This window comes from Lichenostomus cassidix, chromosome 2 (assembly GCF_008360975.1).
Source record: "Lichenostomus cassidix isolate B80296 chromosome 2, HeHo_3.0, whole genome shotgun sequence".
In the NCBI taxonomy this organism is placed as follows: Eukaryota; Metazoa; Chordata; class Aves; order Passeriformes; family Meliphagidae; genus Lichenostomus; species Lichenostomus cassidix.
In genome coordinates, this window is record NC_139482.1 from 56,126,815 (window position 1) to 56,151,114 (window position 24,300).

Below are 24,300 nucleotides of genomic sequence, written 5' to 3' on the forward strand. Positions count from 1 at the left end.
TTAAAAGTGGCTGAAAGCAGGAGTGTCAGAGACATAACAGACTCCCTGCAAGAGAGTGAAGTTGTCCGCCATGAATTATCTTGCAGATCATCCTGGAATCTGAGCATTCAGGATCCAAGCCAGCAGTCACTTTTGGACAACAGAGTTGGGGTGGGGAATGAACCTAGGGCTGGGTTTATGTGGTGGTTTTGATTGGCCCAAAACATCAGTAAAGTATTTTTAACATCTAGGAGAAATTTGGACCCCTCAGAAGCTGTTGTGGTAGGCCTGGGGAGGTGTCTGAGGGGTGGGGAGTGGCACAAAGATGGCTCCTATGTGTCCTGAGTGAAAGTTCTGGAGGTTTTACATCAAGTCCAGCAAAGCCAATCTCTGATGACTCTGAAAATGATGGACATGCTGCCGGCCAAGTTTGGGCCTATTGGAGGTGCTGGTTACGCCTCTGTGAAAACATAGTTAAGAAGAAATCAAAGCAAAGCAGGCACGCACTTCTTTCACTTCTTTGTAGTTGGAGGAGGAGGAGGTGGGGGTGAAAATATGTGAGGGAGAACAGCATGGTGACACCAAGGTCAGTGAAGAAGGTGGGGGAGGAGGTGCTCCAGGTGCCGGAGCTGAAAACTCTCTGCTAGCCATGGTGAAGGCCATGGGGGAGCAGGAGGTCCCCCTACAGCCCATGGAGTCCACAAGGATGCAGAGATCCACCCACAGCCCATGCCAGAGGAGCAGATGGATGCCTGGAGAGAGCTGTAATCCAGTTTGGAGTCTCGAAAGTGTTAAAGCTACAGAGGCCTTGCAAGGGAGAGAAAGGCCTTGCTCCTGGGATGAAAGCAGCCTGGCTTCGGCTAGGGAGAGTCTGCACTTTATGGACAAGAGGACTCATGCAGCAGCAGAATTCGGGCGGGATGTTGCTTGTGAGATTGGACCCATGCCAAAGAAATTCCCAGAGGACTGTCTCTCATGGGAGGGACCCCACGGCTAAGTAGAGAACCCCTCTCCCTGATTGGGCTGACCAGAGAACTCCTCTCACCCTGCCCCCTGTCTGTGTTGCTGGTTTGGAAAGAGGGAATGGGGGTTGAGTGGGGAGAGTGCTTCTTAAGAGGGCGGGGAGCGAGAGCAGAGAAACTGCCGGAAGAGAAAGAGACATAAGTAGAGATAAAGAGTATTTGTAGTAGAAGAATTGTGGTGATGAATAGATTTATGGACCTGCTCTGTGGACTGAGAAAATACCCCCACACCCTGCCTCCCTACCTGGGCTTGTTGGTTATAAAAGAGAAAAGAGGGTGAATATTATAGGCTTGTAAGAGGGAGAGGGGGAGTGAAGAAAATAATGTATGAAAAGTTTATTTTTGCCTTGCATTTATCCTCCAACTCTGTTAGGTAATTAAATCACTTTTTTTGCAACTTTAAGTTGGAGCCTGGTTGCCCTCTTTTTGTGCGTCCTCCTGGCAATGTCCTATCTCATTTGACTCACGAGATTGATGTGTATTTTTTAGGTTTTTTTTTCTGTAGCAAGAGAGAGCTGGAGTGTCAGCATTTAGTCAGGGTCAAACCCTGACAGCTGACTTGTCCTATGCACTCCAGATTGGTGCCGGCGCAAATGCATATAGGAAATCTGCTTGTGACACATCTTTGCAGACGCTGTGTAGAACTGTGTAGTGCAGTAGGACACTGCTCAATTCACTGTTCATTGAAATTTTACATTTCAGTACAAATATGTGTGTAATTTTCTTTGAGGGGTACCACTAAATTTCCCCAACAGTTCCCTTCCCTATTCTGATTCTTTCTGGTACAGTTACTCAGCACTAAATATGAAACAAACAGTAAATAATATGCAGGAAAAATTCTGGAGTTGCAGACAGTGTAGTTTGACCTCTCTGATCATAATTTAAGATTGCTAGTGGACCTGAAATTATCTACAGGTGTCAGCCATTCCCCATGAAAGTCTGTGTGAGAACTGCTTTAAAGAAAACAGTGAAGTAAAATAAAAAACAAATTATGTAAGTGCTAAGATAATGATGGGTAGAGTGCTTGCATTGCACAAGAACTGTCATCCTTGCTCTCACCCCAAACATGGTCTGAACTCTGAAACTTTAAAATTCACTTTGACTAACTGATACATATACACATTCCTTTATGTTTTTTATTTTCACTTCTTGAATTGCTCTAAAAGCAGAAGACAAGAAATAGAGAACAAGATATTTTTCTATCTCTTAAGCAGCCCAAGGCAGAACAGAAATGAAACATGCACAATGCCTCATAAATTTTCAGATGAAATTGCACATTCACAAAAGATCTCTGCTCAGTTGTGCAACTCAAAACTCAGTCTTCATATATTTTGGTTGTTTACAAGCCTGAATTTTAAAAACTAAACTTTTAATGAGTTTTCAGTGAACTTGTGAGCTCATCCTTGTGGCTTAAGCTTAGCAACCCAATGGAACTTTCCACCTGTCTCAAGTTAGACATGAGCTTTGCCTTTGGAGAAGCACGTGTTATTTAGCTGTTCATAGACTTAACATAGTTAGCCTCTAGAGGAAAAATGTAGACTATATGGAACCATTTTTCCCTGCCTTATTTTTCCGTGGTTGCATCATTTGGAAGAGGTATTCTTGTTATCTACCTACATGGTTTTCTGGTAAGTGAAGTGAAGAAAAATTAACAGCTATCAGGGGAGTTAATAACCATAAGTATGTATTCTGTTTTCCTGCACATTATCATAATCTGAGATTAATTCCATATTTACATGTATTTTCTTTCAAATGTAAGAGATTAGTGTATATATTATGACTAAATTTTTTTGCAGTTCATCTCAGCTACAGAAATACCAAAACCCAAGGGAATAATTTCAATACAGTCAAGAAATTTGCCTTGTGATATTGTCTTGGTTTGATACAATTTAAAGGAGAACACTCTGGAATGAGTTGTTTCCCTTTAAGGGTTCCAACAATCCTTTTCCACCAATAAGGAGTGAGTACTTATAGATGAAAGTGAAAAAAAATAGTGGTTTGTCAACAAACAGCACCAACAGGCAGAGGAAAAAAAAGATAAGTAACTGCTAGATAACAAACTGCTAAATCTCACAACCCCGCTGGAACAAAGAGAGACCGGAAATGTCAGAAATACCTGTTCCCAATATGAGGCCTGATGGGATGGCCTTGGGTTTGTAGGACAAAGGGACAAGATGGTGGCAGATCCCTCTTGGGAAGGCAGGAGCCTGTGGCTAGCACAGGTCTTTCTTGTGAGAACATTCCGCTGTGTTTTATAAACAAAGATAAAGTTTGGATGTTTTTTAAAACAGTGTCTCGAGATTTGGACAGTTCAGGCCTGGCCAATCAGGCCTAGGGGGAGGTTTCTGGCTGACCAATCTGGGCGACCTCTGAAAAGTCTATATATATATTGAAATCAAAATAATAAATGCCTTTTCTTGCCACACTGAGAACTGGGGTCCTTTTCTCTGCTAACAGCTCAACAGCGACAGAAGCCTCACAGAGCAGTTGCAGCAGCAGATGAATGCCCAACAGCTCATCCAGAGTAATCCTCCTCCCCACAGCAAGGCACAACAGGGCAGGTAGGGCCAGGCAAAGCAGATGAGCTGGAGCCACTTGGTGTTGCCTCTCCTCAGTTGGGTGCTGCCAACAGTGACTGGGGTCAGAGTGGGGCTGCTCCACTCCACTACTGGCAGCGTGATGTCATTGGCTTTGGGCAGGCAGCTGTGGAATTTGCCCTTAAGGCAGCTCAAACACTGCTACTGCTCTCCGAGCCAAGGAAAAGGGAAAACAAAACCTTAAAAACTGAAAAGGGAGCCCAAAACCAAAAGAAAAGCCTTTGCCTGAACAAAGACTAAGCAGCTGGTGAAGCAAATACCATGCCACAAAGAGCCGCAAGAGCCCTGGGTGGAGTGATTTTAAAAATGCCCTCAGATAGCAAGCCCCCACTGCTGCAGGGTCTTAAAAATACAGCAACCATTTTTTCTATGCAGATAGATATAGAATACAATAATATTATGAATCACCACTGGACAGCTATCCAAACTGTCCACATTGTGCATCAAAACTACACAATGGTAGGAACAAGTTGCTGATACAGTGGGTACTTAAGGTGCAGTTGTTTCTGCATCCCGTGTTCTTATTGATCCATTAAGCAAGGGCTTGATAAGACAACTAGCAATGAATAAACTTCAATAGTTGAGTCTGGATAAGTTTTACAAGTGTTTACATACTTACCCAAGGCTTAGCTTGGGCCTCAAAATTTGTGGTGGAAAGGGCACATAAACTCTCAAGATTTATGGGGTGGTGTCTATCAGCTTTTAGTGGAAATATTATGAGAAGAGCTTTTTTAATAATATGTAAGATTAATTGATATTAATGTGTAGGAGATATTAAATTCACCTCTTAGAGAAGCTTTTTGAGTTTTCCAGGTTCCTGTATATTTAAGTTTGCCAGCATGGTTTTACTTCCTTTACTTATCCATAATAATGTTGATTTCTGATGAGAAAGTATTTTTGAGGTCTTGGTTTGTGTTTTTTTAATGGATAAAATATTAGTAACCTGTAATATATTACATTATTTACAGGTAATTAGCAACTAGTATATTTCATTCACAGCATTTCTCTTGAAAAAAACCCTAGGAAAAAGTTTTGGAAAATACAAATAAATTCTCTACAGCTGAGTCAGAAACTTGACTGTGTTGGAAGGGCAACTGAAGCTGTTGTGAGGAAGTATAGGTAAGCAGGAGAATTTACATGGCGATATTCCAAGAATTATCTAAAATTTGTCATGTATGATATGTTTAAGTTCTTGCACCATCAGATCCATTGCCTAAGTAGTCATAGCATATGGTGATATAGGAAGCTTGGTAGACTGGAAGTTTACTTTCTCAGTGGAAGATAAGTGATGGATAATGACTGAAGTAGAGCTGTTAGTATAAGTTATACTGTAAATATTAATCTGAACATCTGATCTGAAGAAGCATCTTACGTATTCCTGCAGGTTCCGCAAACAGAACCTTGTTGGTCTGCTTAAAGAAATGCTGCCAAGTTAGCTGAAGGAAGCATAATATAGCTTCTCAGTGCTGAACAGTATTTTGTATGGTCATTGCATTGTTTCTAATGGTATCTGTGGTACTAAAAGACAATATCTAGTTATCTTCATGTCTGCATAATATCAAACATAGAAAGAATTCCTCATTCTGTTACATGCATACATAATTTGAGAAGGTAAGTTATTTTCGTATTGAGGCCTGGAGAAGAATAGAAAGGATGGGGTTTTTACAATGTGAAAAATATAGATGAGTTGACACAGTGCAACCTACAGTTTCAGGAAACTTGCTTCTCAATGATGCAATTTCACTGATATGTTCGTCTTCCCCTTTGTCTTCTAAAACTAAAATAATTTTGTTTTGGGATGTTAGTTTGTCTACCTCTTCTTCTAAAGTGTGCTTTTGGTACTGGACATTGCAATGTTCAGCTGCAGGGATGTTATTTAGCCTAAAAAGGGGGTTATGTTGTGCTCTAAACCTTCCCAGGGAGAAAATGGATAGAGATATTTTCATATATATACATAGTCTATTCCTCTAATACCTTCACTTCTAGGAAAGGGACTACTTTTCTGTGCAAATGACTATGAAGAGTAGATAGGTTAAAAGAGCCTTTGCTCTCCTGTGGTAATTCTGCATAAGAGGGGAAAAGATAATATAATTTGCTTGGAAAAAGTTAGCTCCTGTCTGCATGAATTTCAGGTCATTGGCATGTTTTCTGTCAATGCACCATAATGCACCACTAATACAGGTAGTGTGTGCTATGCAATGTATATTCAGTGGTGCACAGAGGTAAATACTTGATGTGCAAGTACTAAACCTTTATTTGTAGTTAACACCGCTGAATTCTATTGTTTGACTTCTTACATATATCTTTTCAAATTAAAAGATACCGAATGCTGTAGTCTTCAAATATAATTTATTGCATATTGGTGAAAAAGAAATGGCATTTGTGCAATGTCTTTGTGCTATAGTATTTGTGGGACATGGATGTTGGCACACACAGTGACACTTCTTGTGGGATTTCCATTATTTGAAAACTTTAGAAGTCACAAGGGGGTCCAAACCAATTAAGCATGTCATGTAATAGAAAATATGATACAATGTATCACTAATTTAATTTGGAATGAGACACAATCTAGGAGACTATCTTTTCTTGGAATAACTGCAGAAAAAATCATGAAACCAGTGTAAAGCATTCAAGAGTAGCATAATATACAATCTCAAGACCAGATCTGGTAAAGGTTCATAGACTGTAGCAAGCAAAGTATTGATTATTATTTAAAGATTACTTTTGGATGACAGTTGTGTTTCAAAATTTATTTTTGACGTTCAAGCCCAATAGAGACTTCCAGCCATTTTTTTTTAATTCCTCTGCTAATTAGCTGGTTGGCTCCCAAGGGAAAAATTGACATATTTATACTGAGATATGGTGCTTTTCAAGGTGTTTGGCAGTACCTAAGAAAAGCATTGTGAAAAGAATTCCATTAAAATTAGGAGAGAGAATTGCAGATGTTTTATCAACCTTGAAATAAACCTCTGCATCGAGATACAACTGCTATAGCACCATGTTCCAGAAGCTGTTCTTTAAAAGGTTCTTCAAAGGCTCTTGGCATTATTCAGAGGAAATAATCTTCCCAGTGTTAGTAGGGATTTGCATTAGATTCTAGACTGTAACAGTACTACTTTGAAACTATAAAGTGTCTAAAAGGTCACTGTTTTAAAAATATGGTTTGGTACTTCTGGATTATTATTCATTATGATGCATAAACCTAAGGTTTTCCAAGCAATCACCCATGCTTTTGCCAAGTTGGATTTCAAGAGCATTTAATCACATTGTGTAGATTTTGTATCTGACCTTTTTATGGAGGATAATTGCAGTACTGTAATACTTTCCAGTACTATCACAAAACAATTACCTGTGATATATTTTTATTATTTAATTGAATCTAGTTCTCATTCCTGGGAGAGAATGACAATGCATGGTTAGCCTGAGATCAACAGGACTCTGCCTATCTGCAGAGATGCTTTCCTGTGTTCAACCCGTTCCAGCATGCGCTGGTGCCTGGGGTAGTTCCTTACGGGGTTCAAGGTTTGAAACAGAATATGACTGTAGTCTTCTGTAATTCTGATAACAAAGGGAAAATAAACATGGTAACTGTGAGGGGCCAATTTGATTTTGATTTCTGTCTTAACACTGTTGGCATAGGGGGATGGGTTGCACATGTGCCACTTGCAGGAGGCAACTAGGAGAAGATGGGAGAAGATGGGAGAAAGCTTTGTCTCTGGGGAAACTTTGCCTGGCAACCATTTAATATCTCACATGGAATATGCAGTCAGCAAGAGACCACCAAGGACACTGAACTCTCCAGAGAGGTTCTCCAATCAGATGGCAAAAGGTGCCAATGGACACCAATGGACTACAGTGGAATGTTGGATTGGGCCAACGGTCTCCCATCAGCAGGCAGACTTTCGTAACAAACTTTTGGTCATCTTTTTTGCCCTGGCTCCAGCCTGCTTTTTGGCTCTTTTGCCCAAATTTTTGCACTCCCTGGCCTTTACTTGCCCTCACTCACTTGTCCTCCCTTTTGCTGGACACTTGGCTGGACACCAGCTTGTGATAAATACATATCATAATATTGGCTTTTAGCAAATATTAAAATGGATGCTAAGTGTATAATTTTAATTCTTACAAAGGTAGCCTTGCTGTGAAAATATAGTTGTGTAATGATGACTAATGCCTTTCTTTCTGTTGCTAACTAAGCTTAGATATAGTACTGAAATAGCTGATATAGTTATTTTAGAATGCTTGAACTGCCTGCTTGATTGGATAACATCCAACGAATGGACCCTGCTGCTGACATTCCAACTATTAGCACCTGTTGTCTGCAGAAACTACAATATGGGAGTGATAACAGGACTAATTAAAACCACAACCAAGAGGACTGCACCTGCTCTGAGGAGGTGGATCCAAGGAGGAGCTAGGCTAAACAGTTCCTGGAACATGTAATCTAGTTTGGGGAAAAGTTTGAATATGAACAATTGTTCATGACTATGCATTAGGCTGAAGGGTATGTAAAGTATGTCTCCATCAATGGTAGGTGTGCTTTTTGGCTGAATGCTACTGCTACTTTTACTTAATATCTCTGTCCCCTATTGCGTTTTATTAAACTTTTAAATACTAAGAGGAGAGCGAACCTCGTTTTTCACAGGCTGACCTCACAGACTGTAGTCTGTGTCCTGACCTACCAACTCTTCTCCCTCACTTGTTCCAGGCGTCGCCTGCCCTGCCTCCTTGTGTTCCTGTCCGATGCCCTGCCTGTTTTGTCCCTGCATTCCTGCCTGAGCCACCTGCCTCCAGCCCCGCTTCATGGATCCAGCCCATCATCACAATCCCAGCCATGACCCTGTTCAGTGCTCTGCACCTCCTGCCTGATCCCCACTCACCATGTGTCCAGCTGCCCATCACCAAGGGAGCTGTGCCTGTGGAGGTGCACCTCTCCGAGAGCTGTGCAGACTCTGCTGGCAGGGTGCTTGCACACACCCCTTGCTGCTTGGATGGCACACCTGGACCTTTTGATGGTAACACCTGCTTTTTCTCTCTTCCCTCTCTCTTCCTGGTCCTCCTCCCCCCCTTCTTTTAGATCTTTCTTCCTCCTTTTTTGTCTTTTCTACTCTTCTTTAATAGGGCAACACAGTTTTTGTTACCAATAAATGGCTCTCAGATATATTTGTCTTGTTTGTCTTAATTTTGTTCTAGATCATCAGTTTTAAAAGAGCTCCCTTTAGTTCCCTGTAGTGGAACACAACAGTAACCTTGCGTAAAAATGTTTTTGAAGAAAAGTCAATAGTTACATTAATAGCATTGTACAAATAGAAGATTTTATGCCCCCCCCAAACAAAGGAGAATACTGTGTGAAAGTGATTATGATGTACTAACATCATGCCATACATAAAATGTCCATTAGTATCTGCATTTAGTATGAGAATTTATCTAACACCATATTTAAGTCACTGAACCGCTAATATAAACCAAAACTGAAATTATATATCCCTTTGCTGAAGGTTGGGGTGGGATGGAATTTTCTCCATTCCTGTTACTGGGGAACCAATGATCCGGTGCTCAGGGCTATTAACTCTTTTGTAAGAGACAAAGGCTGTGGCTGGGTGTGGTAAGGGGAGGAAGTACTCTGGCCATTGGGGACCTCACTTGCTCGCTGGGCACAGAAGGGGTCAGAGGGAAGCTGCTGCTTTCTTTTGGCTGCGACCGCAGTACGTCCAGCTGTACACTGCTTTCTCCTCATGACTGGGTGATCTCTTGCTTGGGAAAGGGCGTGGGATTTTCAACCCTTTTCCCAGCCAGGAGTGTGTGCCTCCCCAGCTGCGGTTTGCAACAACTGAGGAAGAGCCCGACTGTAGCTGCCCCCACACCCGCCTGTCGGAACGCACTGCGACTTCTGCCACAACTGTGGAATTTCTGACACCTTTGCTGGCTAGCCCGGGTGAGCCAGTCCTGCCGTTCCAGCTCGCTGCTCCGAGCTCTGCTGTGTGTGGCCCCTGCAGCCCAGCCCGCCTGCCATCACCAACCCCATGAGATTGACCAGCCCTTGCACCACAGTGTCCCCTGCAGCTGCTCAGAAGTCATCGCACCTGCCCTGCCCGGCTGGGAGCCCCACAGCGCCCCTGCTGGTTGTGACCATGGCTACACCATACAGGAAAGTGCTTGGCAGCCCAGGGACATCTGCCACTGCATTTCTGTTTTTTTGTTTGTTACTGCTACTGTTATTGTTCCTTGTTTACCTTGTTATAGATACTAGTAAAGAACTGTTATTCATTTTCCCATAGCTGTGCCTGAAAGCCCTTGATTCCAAAATTAAAATAATTTGAAGGGAAAAGGGTTCACATTCTCTATTCTAAGGGAGGTATCCACCTTCCTTAGCCGACACCTTTCAAACCAAGACACCCTAGGAGACGAATTTAAATGTTGAGTACAAAGGCATAGGTGTTTAACTTATCTCAAAAACCATGCTGTAGGAGATTAGGTTGAAAATATAGATTAATTCAAGTGTTTCTTAATCCTGGGGAAATTTCCGATTTAAGGATTAGTTTTCAGCAACATTTTGAGAGTTACCATCTTCTGCCAATGCTTTTTCTATCTCTTTTACTTTAATAAATTATATGGCATAGATAAGGAAATTTAATGTTGTCTTCCACATTGAGTGGATTCTATAAGGACTGGATTAGAATAATTGGGTTAGTACGATAGCTATGTACATGTTTCCCGTGGAGGAGTTGATTTAGTTGTCCATCTTAAGGAATGAATTCTGAATGTAGACATTAATACCTGCAAAGGCATGATTTTAGGCACACTGCTCTCTATTGACTGTTGAAAATTGACTCTGCATCAAGCATCCCACATCTTATGTGTAAAGATCTCAAGTGCTTAAATATGGGCTTTGGGGTCAGTTGCAACACAACAAAACCAACCTTTGTTTTCCCTAATTCTGTTTGCTTATCTAGTTCTTTTTGGCTGCTCTGAAGTGTTCATGTTGAACTCTGAAAAGAAGAAAGATGCTTCACTGTGTTGGGTTATTGCGGAGCTCTGCAGAAAAATAGGCTTCAGGCTAATACTCTTCAGAAAAGATCTTGTTAATTGAGAGAAGTATGAAAACTTTATGCATACCAGTTGTTTCAAGGCTCACAACACTGAAATTGGAGTACTCCTCTGACAAAGAGGTGTGTTAGAATTCCCTGATACACTTTTTGTGTTAGGTTGTAGTGATGCCTGAAACAGCCTATCCGAAACAGAAGCCAAGACAAAGTCAGGAGAATAAAAGGTGGACAAATTTATTAAGGCCTTCAAGGTACATTTGGGCAAGCAAAGCCCCCTCGTGAGGCTACACCCAAAAATGGACACCAGGTCACGAGCTCCTCACCTCTTATAAGTTCTGTCATATTAGCATATTGGCCCTTAATTCTCCAATCACACCCTTAGGTGCTGATATTAACCACCCCAGACCCATTCCCCCCCAGCTCACTGTTGTTTACATATTTTAGGCCCTAGGGCAATGAATGTCCTTGGGTTTCAATTCAGAGGCAATTGTTTTGACTAAGGAAGCTGGAAACAGAGGTTTTAAACTTTCTATAAGAAGCACAGAACTACACCAAGTTACAGATACATGAAGAAAAAAAACTAGAAATTATTAAGGCATCAGTAGATTGCAGTCATTGTGACAGATAAAAAACCTAAGCTCTAAAGAAAACACTTAGTTCCCAAAACAAATTTCAAAATACAGTGCATTATATGCATAAATAATTACTGAGTTGTAGAGGTTACTGAAAACTACAATTTGTTTGCTTTGAAAATAGTCTACTGAGACTGATCACAATGCAAAATGCCCATCTTTATAACAACATGTTCTTAAATCATCACCTGGAAGTACCATTTGGTTCTTTTGGTACAGTTAATTCAGAAGATAATTTTAGGGAGGAAGGACCAGTCATTTTAAAACTGCCCAGGCCCATAGTGAGAATAACTAGACTTGAATACTACAATTTGGAACAGTCTATAGAAGACAAAGTGTGAATGATGTGCAAGAGAAGCCAGAAATCCTGTAGAAACTGTGATCTTATTTCTGACCAGGATTAGGGAAAAGTAGAGACAGAGTATGGGAATAAATCCAGATAACACACTGAACTTCAGCTTGTGATTTCATAATATGCAAATGATTCATCTTAGTATATTACTGTTTTCAAGGTCACATATGGATGATTCTTTAACAGGTCTCACAGAAGAAGCTCAGGTTGGGTCTGAGGATTTATGTGGTGATATGTGGGAGTTTCAGATGTTCTGCCTTCTATACTGAGGTATTTTTTAATTGATTAAAGTAGAACCTTAGAAAGATTGTACATTGAAGCCTGCAGTCCTTAGAAAAATTCATGCTTTGTCATAGCAGAGTATGCTTAATTGTTTGGTTTGCAGCTGATGGATAACTCTACAGTATCAAATTCCTATAAAACAGACAAGCATTGACTCAGGTACTCAGCTGGTTAAAAGGATATTGGCTACAATGGATTACCTGTTTTGATTTCAGCTAGGAATGGACCGTAACTTTTCCCAAGATATCCTCAGACAGTTTCAATTTGTCATTACATGGAACTGTCGGCAGTGGAGAATTCTGACCTCTCTCTCTAACATTCTGTCCTAGTTTTGGCCAGATCCTCAGTGTTAGTTGATACCACCTCATGTCATTGCCAAGACTGGAGGAAAGGGACTGTCTCTAGCTTCAAAGAAGGGCATGGCTTCTAGTAGTAAAAAGACAGCAACATGGTCTGCCATTATGTCATTGTCTGGGTCCACAGTGAGCATTTTTTCATGTGAATCACCCTCACTTTTGTACACTTTTGCTGTTAATACTGTCACTGTTACTCTTTGTTGTCTTTGTTGTTTCCAGTAAATTGTTCTTATCTTACCCTGTGATCTCTCCTTTTTGTGTCTTCCAATGGAGAGGTGGGGAGGGGACCGGTTTGTGATCTCTTTAGTGGGAGTATTAAATTGGGGAATACCATTCCTAAACCACAGCAGCCTTAATTGGTGCTCAATGTAGGGTACAAAGGGTTTGAAATAATAACAGATCTGCCCAGAGCAGGCTGGAAAAGATTTGATCCGAGGTGTATTAGGTACAAAGCCACTAGTCACAATGTTGCTTGGTCTGTTCATGTAGGTGTGGTACCTAATCCTGTATGTATATTTTCCTGTATATGCTCCTTGTGTGATTTTTCAGAGTAGGAAGAACTTCAAGACCAAATCAGTTCACTTAGTGAGGGATGAAGAGGAAGCAGGACCCTCACAGCAAGAGGAAGAGACAATCACCTGATAATCACCAGAGATAATCACCTGATCCCTGTCCCCAGGTGAGCTGTAAGATACGCAAAAAGATTTCAGCCACCAGTTGGGTGAGTCCCTGGTGACCTAGCTGCTCTGATGTTGGGATATTGTGGCTCACAGTATGAAACTAGATGGTAGTAAAGCCAAGCAACGGGGATCCCTGTCCTGGGATGTGGGCAATGACAAGGGGATTGGGAAGAGGACAGAAAGTCTCAGCCTCTGAAGGCTACTGGGAATACTAAATTAGGGAATGTTGTTTGTAAACCGCAGCTCCTTCCTAATTGTTTGTTATTGGTTTCTTTTTCTTTTGGCTTTTTTCTTATTACGTCTCTGCTTCTGTTTGATATTTTAAAGATCTTTTATCTCCCTGCTTTGTTTAAAATTCTCTAAGTTTGACAATATGTGAAGTAGCCTAGGCTGAGAAATGGAAGAGGGATGTAATAGTTCCACAAATGTTATTACCTCAGTACATCACTCTTCCTTTCGTCTTCTCATGTTGTTTTGTCTTGAAATGTATTCTTCTTTTGTATAGACAGCTGAAAATGCTTTATAGGTGTGATGATTTTGCTTGGCCTGGCTTTTAGTAGCAGGTGGTCCACAGAGATGGCTTCTGTGGGAAGCTGCTAGAAGCTTCCACCATGTCCAGCAGAGCCGATCTCTGATGGCTCTGAAGATGGACATGCTGCTGGCCAAGCCTGGGCCAATTAGAGATGTTAGTTATGCCTCTGTGATAACATATTTAAGAAGAAAATCAAAATAAAGAAAGGCATAGTTTTTTTCTAGCCAGAGAAGAGGAGGAGGTGAGAACATATGAGGGAAACAACATGGAGACGCCAAGGTCAGTGGAGAAGGAGGGGGAGGAGGTGCTCCAGGCGCTGGAGTTGAGATTCCTCTGCAGGCTGTGGTGAAGACCATGGTGAAGCAGCTGTGCCCCTGAAGCCCATGGGGGGATCCATGAATCCACACGGGATGCAGAAATCCGCTCGCGGCCTGTAGGGGAGGTGCCCACACTGGAGCAGGTGGATTCCTGGAGGAGGCTGCGTTCCAGTGGGAAACCAGGTGGAGAGAGGGGGCCCCTGCTTGCAGGTTGGAGCAGCCTGTCTTTGGAGGACTGCACCCTGTGAAAGAGTGACCCACGCTGCAGCAGTTTTGGGAGGGTTGTTTGCCTGTGGGACAAACTCACATTGCAGCAGTTTTGGGAGGACTGCTGCTCGTGAGATTGGATCCACGCTGGAGGAGTTCACTGAGAACTGTCTCCCGTGGGAGGGACCCCAGGGTGCAGCAGGGAAAGGACTCCATTCCCTGAGCAGCAGAAGAAGATCTTGGTGATGAACTGACCAAACCCTCCATGCCTTATTCCCTGCACTGTCAGTGGGAAGGAGGGAGGAGTTGGGGGGGGGAGCATGTTAAGGGCTTATTTTACTTCTCATTATCCTCCTCTGACTCTGTTAGTGATAACTTTATTTTGTACCACTAAGTTGATCCTGTTTCGCCCTTGGATTGTTTTATCCCAGCCCTTATCTCGACTTACGACCCCTTCATTTCATTTTTTTTTCTCTCTCCTCTGTCCAGCTGTGGCAGGGGAGAGTGAGTGAGTGGCTGTCGTGGGTGCCTGGCATTTGGCCAATGTGAAACCATGACAATAGGAATTTGGGCTGATTTGTGAACCTTCCAAAGGAGAAAATTTTACTAAAGCAAAAATGATCAAGAAGCAGATTTCAAATTATATGAGCAGATAAACATACTTCTAAGCCTACAAATATTTCTATGAACTACCTGATAAATATTTTTAGAGGTCAAAGTTCAGAAGAAAAAAACATTAACATATATTTTCCTTGGAAATTAGTTTTCTACTTCTTCATTCTCTCCTTCCACAGATTTGGGGTTCTTTTTTCACAATGAGTCTATACATCTCTATTACTTCTGCATTTTTAAGCATATTGTTGACTTTCAAAGGGCAAGTTAAAATTAACTTTACAGAACCAAATCCTGTGAGTATCCCAGTTTCAAATAGAAGTGAGGATGTACATTACTTTCTCTGAAAATGGGAGACCAAACAGGAAATATATTTCCTTCAGTCCAAGAGTTCAGTAAAGAAATGGGTGTCTTTCTGTAGCACAGAACATGAAGATCCTAATTTCTTCATGTCATCAATAGGTCAATGATAAAGTAAATGTGCAATACTCTTAGTGTGATAAAGATGTGAGTATATTTATTGATGTTTATTAATTTTGATTTGAATATGTTGCAATATTTTTCTTATCTCAGGCTTTTGGAATGTGATCATGAAAACACTTTATTGTGCCCTTATGATTTTTGTTCAGTATATATTGACAGTATCTCCAATGTACATTTTGAAAGCAACTTAAGATATTACTTTTATTTGTTTCAAGTGCGAAAAAAATGCAGAGAGACACCTAGAAGATTTTTTAAGCACTTAATGTCATTTAACATTTAGTCAACACCCAGTGCTATGGAAAAACCTGTTACAAATGTTACACACAGTTCTAACCACAGATCTTGTGTAGAGTGCATTTGATTTCAGGGGCATAAGAAAATTAGCACTGAAGATACAGAATGAACATGTACCTTCACATAAACCTGAAGCTGAGCCTTTTTAATGGTTGAAAAAGGTAATTTTTATTTTATTTGTTTATTGTATTTAATTTTTTTTCTTATAGCTCTACCCTTCCTGGTTTTAACCATATCTGGAAAAGGAAACACAAAAATATCTGTAAAAACATTATTCTTAATCTGTTTTTGGCTTGAGGAAACCAAAAATATTTTGAAATCATAGGAGAAAACCAGCTCTTGTGAAACATTGTCAGCCATGTTTCCAGATAAAGAGATTAAAAACAAAATTCAACATTTTTCAAATTTATGAACCCACAGAAGTCTAGCTACCAGTCTTTCACTGGAAGGTTGCAGTATATTTTTTTCATTTCTTCTGGCTTATACAAATCAGTAAAAACTGTGTGCTACCAAATATGTTTTCATAGCTCTTGATGTACTTCTAAACAGCAGCACTGATGCTCAAACTAAGGTATGACAGCAGAGTGCAGTACAGTTTAATTTAAAAAGTGATCCAAAATTTAAATCTCCTTTGCAGAAATTTTCTGATCTCAAAAACTTCTCCAAATCTTATTTTTTGAACACTGTAAAAAAACTAACATGCATGTCCATGTGTATAACTCAAACACATTAAATATTGTTATTGCATGCAATCTGGCTTTGATTTTTGATTAGTAAAACTGAACTTTCTGATTTTACTGATCAAAATTAGATGAATGTAAATTTTTCCTTTTGTTTACAATCTAAGAAAATTCTTCCAGTTTCTCATTTGAGTTTTTAATTATTTAAATGCTTGGGTGCTGTTATTTTTGAGCCATTTGAACATTGTTTTTAATTGTGTAGTAGATAAAATGAATAGCTATTTTTAAATTTGATTAACCACGACTTTACTTTTTTATAAACTAGTTCCTCTGAATAGGATATTGCCTGTAAACTAATCTATAATGCACACCATCTACTAAATAAATGTTTTGGTATGAAAGGAATAAGGGAGTGTCTTTACAAACAAATGGCTGGTAAAGATAAGACCTGAGTCTGCTGGTAAGATAACTTTGATACTGAGAGATAGAGGAAACAATGGGTAGGGTTTCCATAGGAATTTCCCTAATTAGATTTACCCAAAACTGTGTAAATAAACTACAAGAACAGAGACACAAGAAGAAGAAGAAGAAAAGGGGAATGTATGTTGGGGTGTCTGTGTTAAGGGAGGGGGATGTATATTAATTAGGCATTCCGGAAAGTCTGTACCTCTCGAGTACCTCAGCCAATGGGAAAAGAGAGAGGTAACTGCGACCGAGAAATTAGTATAAAAGAGGCTGCGTCCTCTATCAATTTGAGAGAGACCTCATGGGAAATGCCCATGACCTCTCCCTTTATTCATGAATGAAGTTACAGGACTCCTCTGTCTCCTTTTTGGACATAAACCTCTGGCATTTATGGATTAATTTTCCTGACATTACAGAATTTCTAGGCTTATCTGTCATAAATTATTTTGAAAACTGAGTTATAGAAGAATACTAAACCATTTTACTTGCAGTAATTTGCAGTAATTATTTGTTCTTGCTATTTTTCTTGCTAATTTATGTTACAGGACCACAGGGCATTTTCTCTCTGACACCTGTGAAATTTTTTTTGGATTTAGATGTAGTTTTACTCAGAATTCTATTTTTGCTAGCAGTGTCAAATGTACATGAACTACCACGATGCTAGGTTAACAGCTAGACTTGATGATCTTATAAGTCTTTTTAAACCTCAACAATCCTATGATTCTATGGCTTTATTTTCATTGCTGTGGTATTGGTTTATAGTGAGTTGGTTAGCTGAAACAGTCTTTCCAGCTGCCTGTAATATTGTCTATACATATTATACATATACATATACAGTTATGCTATTTGCAGCTATTATAACTGACTTATAACTTGCACTTACTGCTAATGTCTGTAGTAACAGCGTATTTCATGACCAATCTAGAGCCCAACACTCCTCTCAATGAGAGATTAAACAATCATGAGCACTGAATTTGAAGCATAGAGCATGAGTGGGCAGGGGCACTACTCCAGTCCCACAGCAGCAGGCATGGTGGGCTGATGCTGAATGCTCCAAGGGAGTTGTGTGCAAGTATCCCATAGGATGTGTTTTTGTAGTTTTGTAGTTTGCCTCTCTGAGAATGCTACCAGTCTAGTCCAGTGCAAAATCAAAGAGTGGGCTTAAAATCTTTGTGATTGCTCTGTACAAATTATCTTAAACCTACTACATTTTTTGAGAAGGCAAAGAGTCAGAAAACTGATGCTAACTGCCAGTTGAGGCAAGAGGTCTGATGCAGTGCAGAGCAGCTTGCTGTGTCCTAACGGTGAGGATGCCTTTAATTAATGTCTGCCTTTTCACACTGGAAACATCTAGAAAGATTATTACTGTCAATTACAGATAAAAGACAGTTCTCCAATTTCCCCTCTACTCTTCTCAGTCAATATATATAAATGTTCAGCTAAGGCTGCTCACTTTGTGAATTAGTGAGAAGGTGGTTTCCATGTTAAACTGCATCAAATATCAATGTGTCTTTGGCAGGCCACACTGCTTCCCCCGTCCCCTCCCCCAGAGCCCTTCCAATAGTATGCCAAGACATCGTCTCTTAATCAACATCCATTTGCCATTTCCATGACAATAAATGGGAAGAAAATTCTTTGAGGAAACCTAACCCCAACCACAGAGAAACCCCTCCCCCAAAATGTTAACCTCTTTAGTCAACTGTGTGGCCCATGGGGCAAAAACAAGATGACAGAGCAGCTCTGTTTGGCTTAACCTTCCCCCTGCAGTGTCAGTTTCTCTGCTTCTTTTTGTCTGGCTGGATCCAGCTGATGTTGGCATTGCAGTCCTGAGCTGCTGCTGCACTGTGGGAAGAGAAAAAGTGAAAAAGGAGTGGTCAATAGGTAACTCAAGTTAACTGTTGAGAGACAGAATATGTGAATTCTAAAACCTAGAAAAACAGAATTCCCTTAATCTAATCAAGATAAGAGGGACAAGAATCCATTTGAAGCCAGCACAAAAACTACTGAATCATCCCATGAAGGACTATGCATGCTTCAGAGAGAAAGGTGAAAAGTCCGTTGTGATGAAGACTGCTGGGACCTTCATCCTGGAGTGGGTTTTTGGGGGTCTCCAAAGCCCACTGGGACATGCAGAGCATGCGTGGTGCACATGCTAATGATATTAATGACTTCCGAGAAATTATTTGTATAACCACCCCTATTCTGGGGAATGTGATGAATATGCATGAATTTTACCTGCAATAGTGTGTTGTTGGAAGTGCTGGCGTGTGTGTTTGGAGGAGTGAATTCCCCCACACCAGGTGCAACGAATAAACCAAATACCCACTTCTCTGACTTTGTCTCTGAAGTGTCTCTGGACCCGCTTGAAGCGAATCACTGATCATTGAAACCCACAGCCCCAACCCCAATGGATCCATCTTGGTGGTGATTTAGGGTAAAATAGAAATTACTAATGTAAAAGACCTAGAAGCTGGATAATAGTAATAATAATATTTTTGAACTGATTTAGAGAGCCAGAGATTCGATAATGATTTACTAAGATATGCCTGCTGCGATTCATTTATTATTCACTTAATGAATTCATGCCTACCTGGTATCGGGGAGGATGGAGAGAAGAGAGCCAAATAATTGAGAGAAACCACCAAGTGTAACCGAGCATCCCACCCTTGGACCCCAGAACTGGTACGAGTTGGTTCTCAGGCTTGGACTAGAACCAAGGACCAAGGGAGCATGCACAAGGGAACAGGGTGAACAGTTCATCGTGATGAAGATTATTGACCACGTCATAATTAATCATCGGGACCCTTGCCCACAATTAATCTAAAGACACTGCGCTTGCACGGGCATATTTAAATGAACTTTGAACTCATTATAATACGAAGCGGGGATAGATAATGAATATGGATAGGGGCTTTGTCTAACTTAATGCATATGTAATCTGTAACCTAATATAAACTTAGTGAAGTGCTGCTGAGGGTGTGCATGCCTTTGGAGGGGCTACCCCCCATGCACCCCAGCTGGAATAAACACATACCTACTTCATAACTATCTGAGTTGTGGAGTCAACTCCATGCTTCATTTGGGACCCCAGGTGGACAAGATTTGCCTGGCTGCAGGATCGACTAAGGGGCTGACATCCTAGGCGCGCCCCAGGACTTTCCTGGAGGACCTCCTCTCCTCAGCCGCTCACTGCGGGGGCAAACAACGACCACCTGCTACAGCGGAGAAACGGTATGTGTTTTGGGTATAGGGAAGCCTGTAAGTCGTATACGCGTGGCTAGGGCTGCTGGTAAGACACAGAGAGACGTCCTGTGCGCAGCGTTGTCCCTGAATGGTGAGCTTGCAAGTGACTGCTTAGGGCTGGCTAAGGGAAATTGGCGAAGTAATTCATTGTCCTTAGCTGGCGGGGGGGATTTGCTGCCCGGTAGAGCGGCCGGGAGCGATTCTGGTGGTGAATCGAGTGGATCCCTAAGGAAACTAGTTTGAAAGAGAGCTAGTTTGAAGTATTGTTAACACCGGTGTTGTGTATGTGTGTGGGCTGCAGATTAGTCTGCACGAGCAAATAAGGAATTGATTGATTAAGTGTGAGGCAAGTGGTCTAATAGAAGTGATTATTTGGGTATAGTTGTGAATTATTAGCTTTGGTGTATGAGTGTGGGCTTTTTTTTTTTTAATTTTTGTTGTACTTTGTTGTTGTGGTCGTAAAAGTACTTGTGTTGTATTACGTGTTTATGGTTGTGTTAGGGTGAGTGAGTGTATGCAGTTGCTTGAAATTGTTGTGGTAAGTGAATAAAGAGAAACTTTTTACTGCGGCCAGTTAGAGACATTTTTTTCACTGATTACATCAAAGAGCATAGCTGTGCCACCGTATGATTAGTAGGTTTTAACACGGTGTCGGGTTTGCAGGCTTGCGGAATTAAGAGATACTATTTTTTATAGACCTGTCAGAAAGCAACTGCGCAGGTTGTAAAGAGAATAAGTTGGTGCATTATAAAAGTTTTGTGTGGACAAAATCACCAAGTTCCTTTTTAGCAGTGTAATTTTAGAAAATATTGGGAATATTGAGTTAATTTTCTTAGTGAAAATAGGAGCATATTAAGAGTGGTTGCTTTTTTATTTCTTTTCTTTTTCTTTCCCCTTCCTCCCTCTCAGTAATTATTTTTATTTTTTTTCTTTCTCTCTCTCTCATACCAGCTTGGCTTTGAGTGAAATTAATGAGATGCTTGTCTGATGCAAAAAAAAAAATACCTTTCTGTTTTGAATGTAAAAATAATTACTGTAAGATTTGGGCATTGTGTGAGTGTGCTGTGACAGAGTGATCAGAAGCAGCTGTTATTGCCTTAGTGTGTGGAAAGAGTCATTTAGTTTCTGAAACCTGGTTAGTGCAAGAGGAAAATTGGAAAAAAAAAAAAAAGAAAAGGCAGAAAACCCCCCCCCAAAAATCCAGTAAGTCAGTGTGAAAAGAGGTTTGCCCAAAAAAGAGATTGAACCAGGAGAAGGAAATAGATAAGATGGGAACTGGGCAAAGCAGAGAAGTTCCTAAAACAACTCCACTTGGCTGTGTTTTAGCACATTGGAAGAAAATTACAGGGAGCAGAAGTATAAAAGGTAAAAGAACTCTTATTAAATTTTTAGCTTAGTAGTGGCCTTTGTACAGGCTAGATGACAGAATTAGATGGCCTCCACATGGGTTTTTAGAATATAACACACTATTATAATTAACGTTGTTTTTAAAAAAAAAAAAAAGAAAATAGAACAACCAGCAAAGAAGATGAGGCCGAGAAGGAGTCATTGCACACATGAAAGAAGACTGAAGAAGACCGGAGGACTCCACCCTAGCAGATCCACTGGTTATAATAAAGCTAGGGGAAAAAGAAAAAGAAATGGAATTTTTGGTGGACACGGTGGCAACATATTCGGTTTTAAATAAAGCTTTAATGCCGGTGGGGGATGATTATATCATGGTTCAAGGGGCAACTGGTCAATCTGAAAAAGCATATTTTTGCAAACCTTTAAAGTATAAACTGGGAAAGCAATGGGGTATTCACAAGTTTTTGTACATGCCCAGATCTCCAAAAGTCCTTTTGGGCAGAGATCTGTTGAAACAGTTACAAGCAACCATTTCATTTAAAGATGGGGAAATTACTTTGGAGGTAAATGATCAACAATATGTTGAAATACTAAGTTTAATGCTAACAACCACAGAGGCTGAGGGAGAAGTTAGTGAAGAAATTATGAATCAAGTATTCCCTGGGGCATGGGCAACAAACATACCTGGAAGAGCTAAAAATGCACCTCCAATACAAATTAAGTTGAAGGAAGGGAAACAACCAGTCAGGGTTAAGCAATACCCCTTAAGAAAGAAGACAAGGAAGGAATTAGCCCAGTGATTGAAAACTTTTTACAGCTAGGGCTATTGAGAGAGTGCAAATCTGATTTTAACACCCCCATTTTACCAGTCTGCAAACCTGATGGGTCATATCAGGTGGTACAAGATTTAAGGGCAGTAAACAAAATAACTGAGGACCTCTATCCTGTGGTGTCAAATCCCTACACGCTACTAACTGAGCTAACACCTGAACTAACCTGGTTTACTGTTTTAGATTTGAAAGATGCCTTCTTTTGCCTCCCTCTCCATGAAGCCACCCAGAAAATATTCGTGTTCGAGTGGGAAAATCCCAAAAGTGGACGCAAAACTCAGCTCACTTGGATGGTGCTGCCTCAAGGATTTAAGAACAGTCCCACCCTATTCGGGGATCAACTATCAAAAGACCTGGAATCCTGGGAAGCCCCCTCTGAAGAAAGGAAGCTATTGCAATACGTCGATGACATCTTAATAGCTACCCGGACAGAAGAAGCCTGTGTACTCTGGACAGTAAGTTTACTAAATTTCTTGGGGCTCCAGGGGTACAGGGTGTCCAAGAAAAAAGCTCAAGTAGTGTCTTGGATTGATGATATGATAATCCTTTATCCCCTATCGTTGGCTTATATGCCCAAGAAAGAAAAAAAATGTGTGGTCCTGTCTCTTTAACTGCACCCAGCCGCAGAGAGAAACGCGGGTTTTTTTGAAAACATTTTCCCCAAGCCTCGCTCCGGGGGAGGATTCGTGGCTCGGCAGAGACTGCGTGCTGGACGGGGGTCGGAGTGAGCTCTGTTCCCGTTTTTTTCCATTCTTCTTCTTTTTTTTCCTCGTTTGGACCCCTTCTCTTCGATCTGCTTTGCCACCCGGAGACCCAGGAGGGCCAGAGGACAGCAGAGCTCTCCAGGGAGCTCCACCCGGCCCCGGGTGGGGGGCGAGGAGGAGAGGGACTGCGTCTGAGAAAAGGACTTTTTATTCAGGTTGAATAACTGCCTTTCACCTTGTTTTTCCCCTTCCCCTGTGCCTTGTAGGGCACTCTGCGTGGTTTTGTTAAATAAATAGTTTTTCTTCACTTTCATCTGAGAGGTTCTGTTGTGGGTGGGGGAGGGGGTGTCGGGGCCCTTCGCTCTCGGAGGAGAGAGTCTTATCATTAACCCGGGACAAGTAGTAAAACCAAAAGTAATTTATTTGGGTTATGAAATCAGTGCTGGGCAGCGAACTTTGGGACAAGACCAGAAAGAGGCCATTTACCAAACCCCGAAACCCCGAACTGTAAAGGAACTACGGACTTTCCTGGGGATGATGGGATGGTGCAGGCTTTGGATCCTTAGTTATGGGGCCCCTGTAAAACCTTTGTATGAGCTCATCAAAAAGGAAAGCAGAGATCTTCAGTGGACAAAAGAGGCCACGAGGGCCTTCAAACAACTGAAGAATGCCCTGATGTCAGCTCCAGCTTTGGGACTTCCAGATGTGAGTAAACCATTTTTTCTGTTTTCTCATGAGAAGCAGGGGATTGCCTTGGGAATACTAGCACAAGACCTGGGCCCATATCGATGGGCAGTTGCATGCATATCTGTCTAAGCAACTAGACGCAGCAGCCAAAGGATGGCAGGGGTGCCTCAGGGCTGTCGCGGCAGTCGTGCTAAACATCCAAGAGGCACGCAAGTTCACCTTGGGCCAGAAAATGACTGTGCTAGTGTCCCATACAGTGTCTGCAGTGCTGGAAGTGAAAGGCGGACACTGGCTTTCCCCACAGAGGTTCCTGAAATACCAAGCCATCATGGTGGAGCAGGACAATGTGGAAATAGTGGTCACTAACATTGTCAACCCAGCTTCTTTCCTCAGCCGAAATAATGGGGAGCAGGTGCACCACGACTGCCTGGAAACTATTGAAGCCACATACTCCAGTTGTCCAGATCTGAAGGATACACCTTTGGATGATGCAGAGACCTGGTTTACTGATGGGAGCAGCTACGTCATCAGTGGAAAGAGACATGCAGGGTATGCAGTCACCACCAGCAAAAAGGTAATAGAATCTGGACCCCTACCAATAAACACTTCTGCCCAGAAAGCTGAAATAATTGCTTTTACCCATGCTTTGGAAATAGCCAAAGGGAAAAAGATAAACATTTATACAGACTAAAGTATGCATTTGGAGTTGTACATGCACACGGAGCCGTTTGGAAGGAAAGGGGACTGTTGAACTCATAAGGAAAAAACATGAAACATGCACAAGAGATAACCCAGCTGTTGGAAGCAGTCCAGCTACCCGAGAAAGTAGCAATCATGCACATTAAGGCACACCAGAAAGTGAGCTCAGAATTGGAGGAAGGAAATGATCTGGCGGACAGAGAGGCAAAAGAAGCAGTGAAAGGTGAGGTGACAACTGAAGGGGTTTTAATTCCAGA

The 24,300-nt window shown here is 41.3% G+C and overlaps 2 long non-coding RNA genes across 2 annotated transcripts in view; both read left to right on the forward strand.

Annotated features, from left to right (window-relative positions):
- The window catches only part of LOC146441410 (uncharacterized), a 297,131-nt gene that overhangs the window by 61,844 nt on the left and 210,987 nt on the right, over positions 1-24,300 (forward strand). The gene's annotated exons all lie outside the window — the stretch shown is intronic.
- LOC146441411 (uncharacterized) lies at positions 18,958-21,417 on the forward strand. Its single transcript, XR_014849887.1, has 2 exons — positions 18,958-19,764; positions 21,281-21,417. It is a non-coding gene; the product is annotated as an uncharacterized LOC146441411 (long non-coding RNA).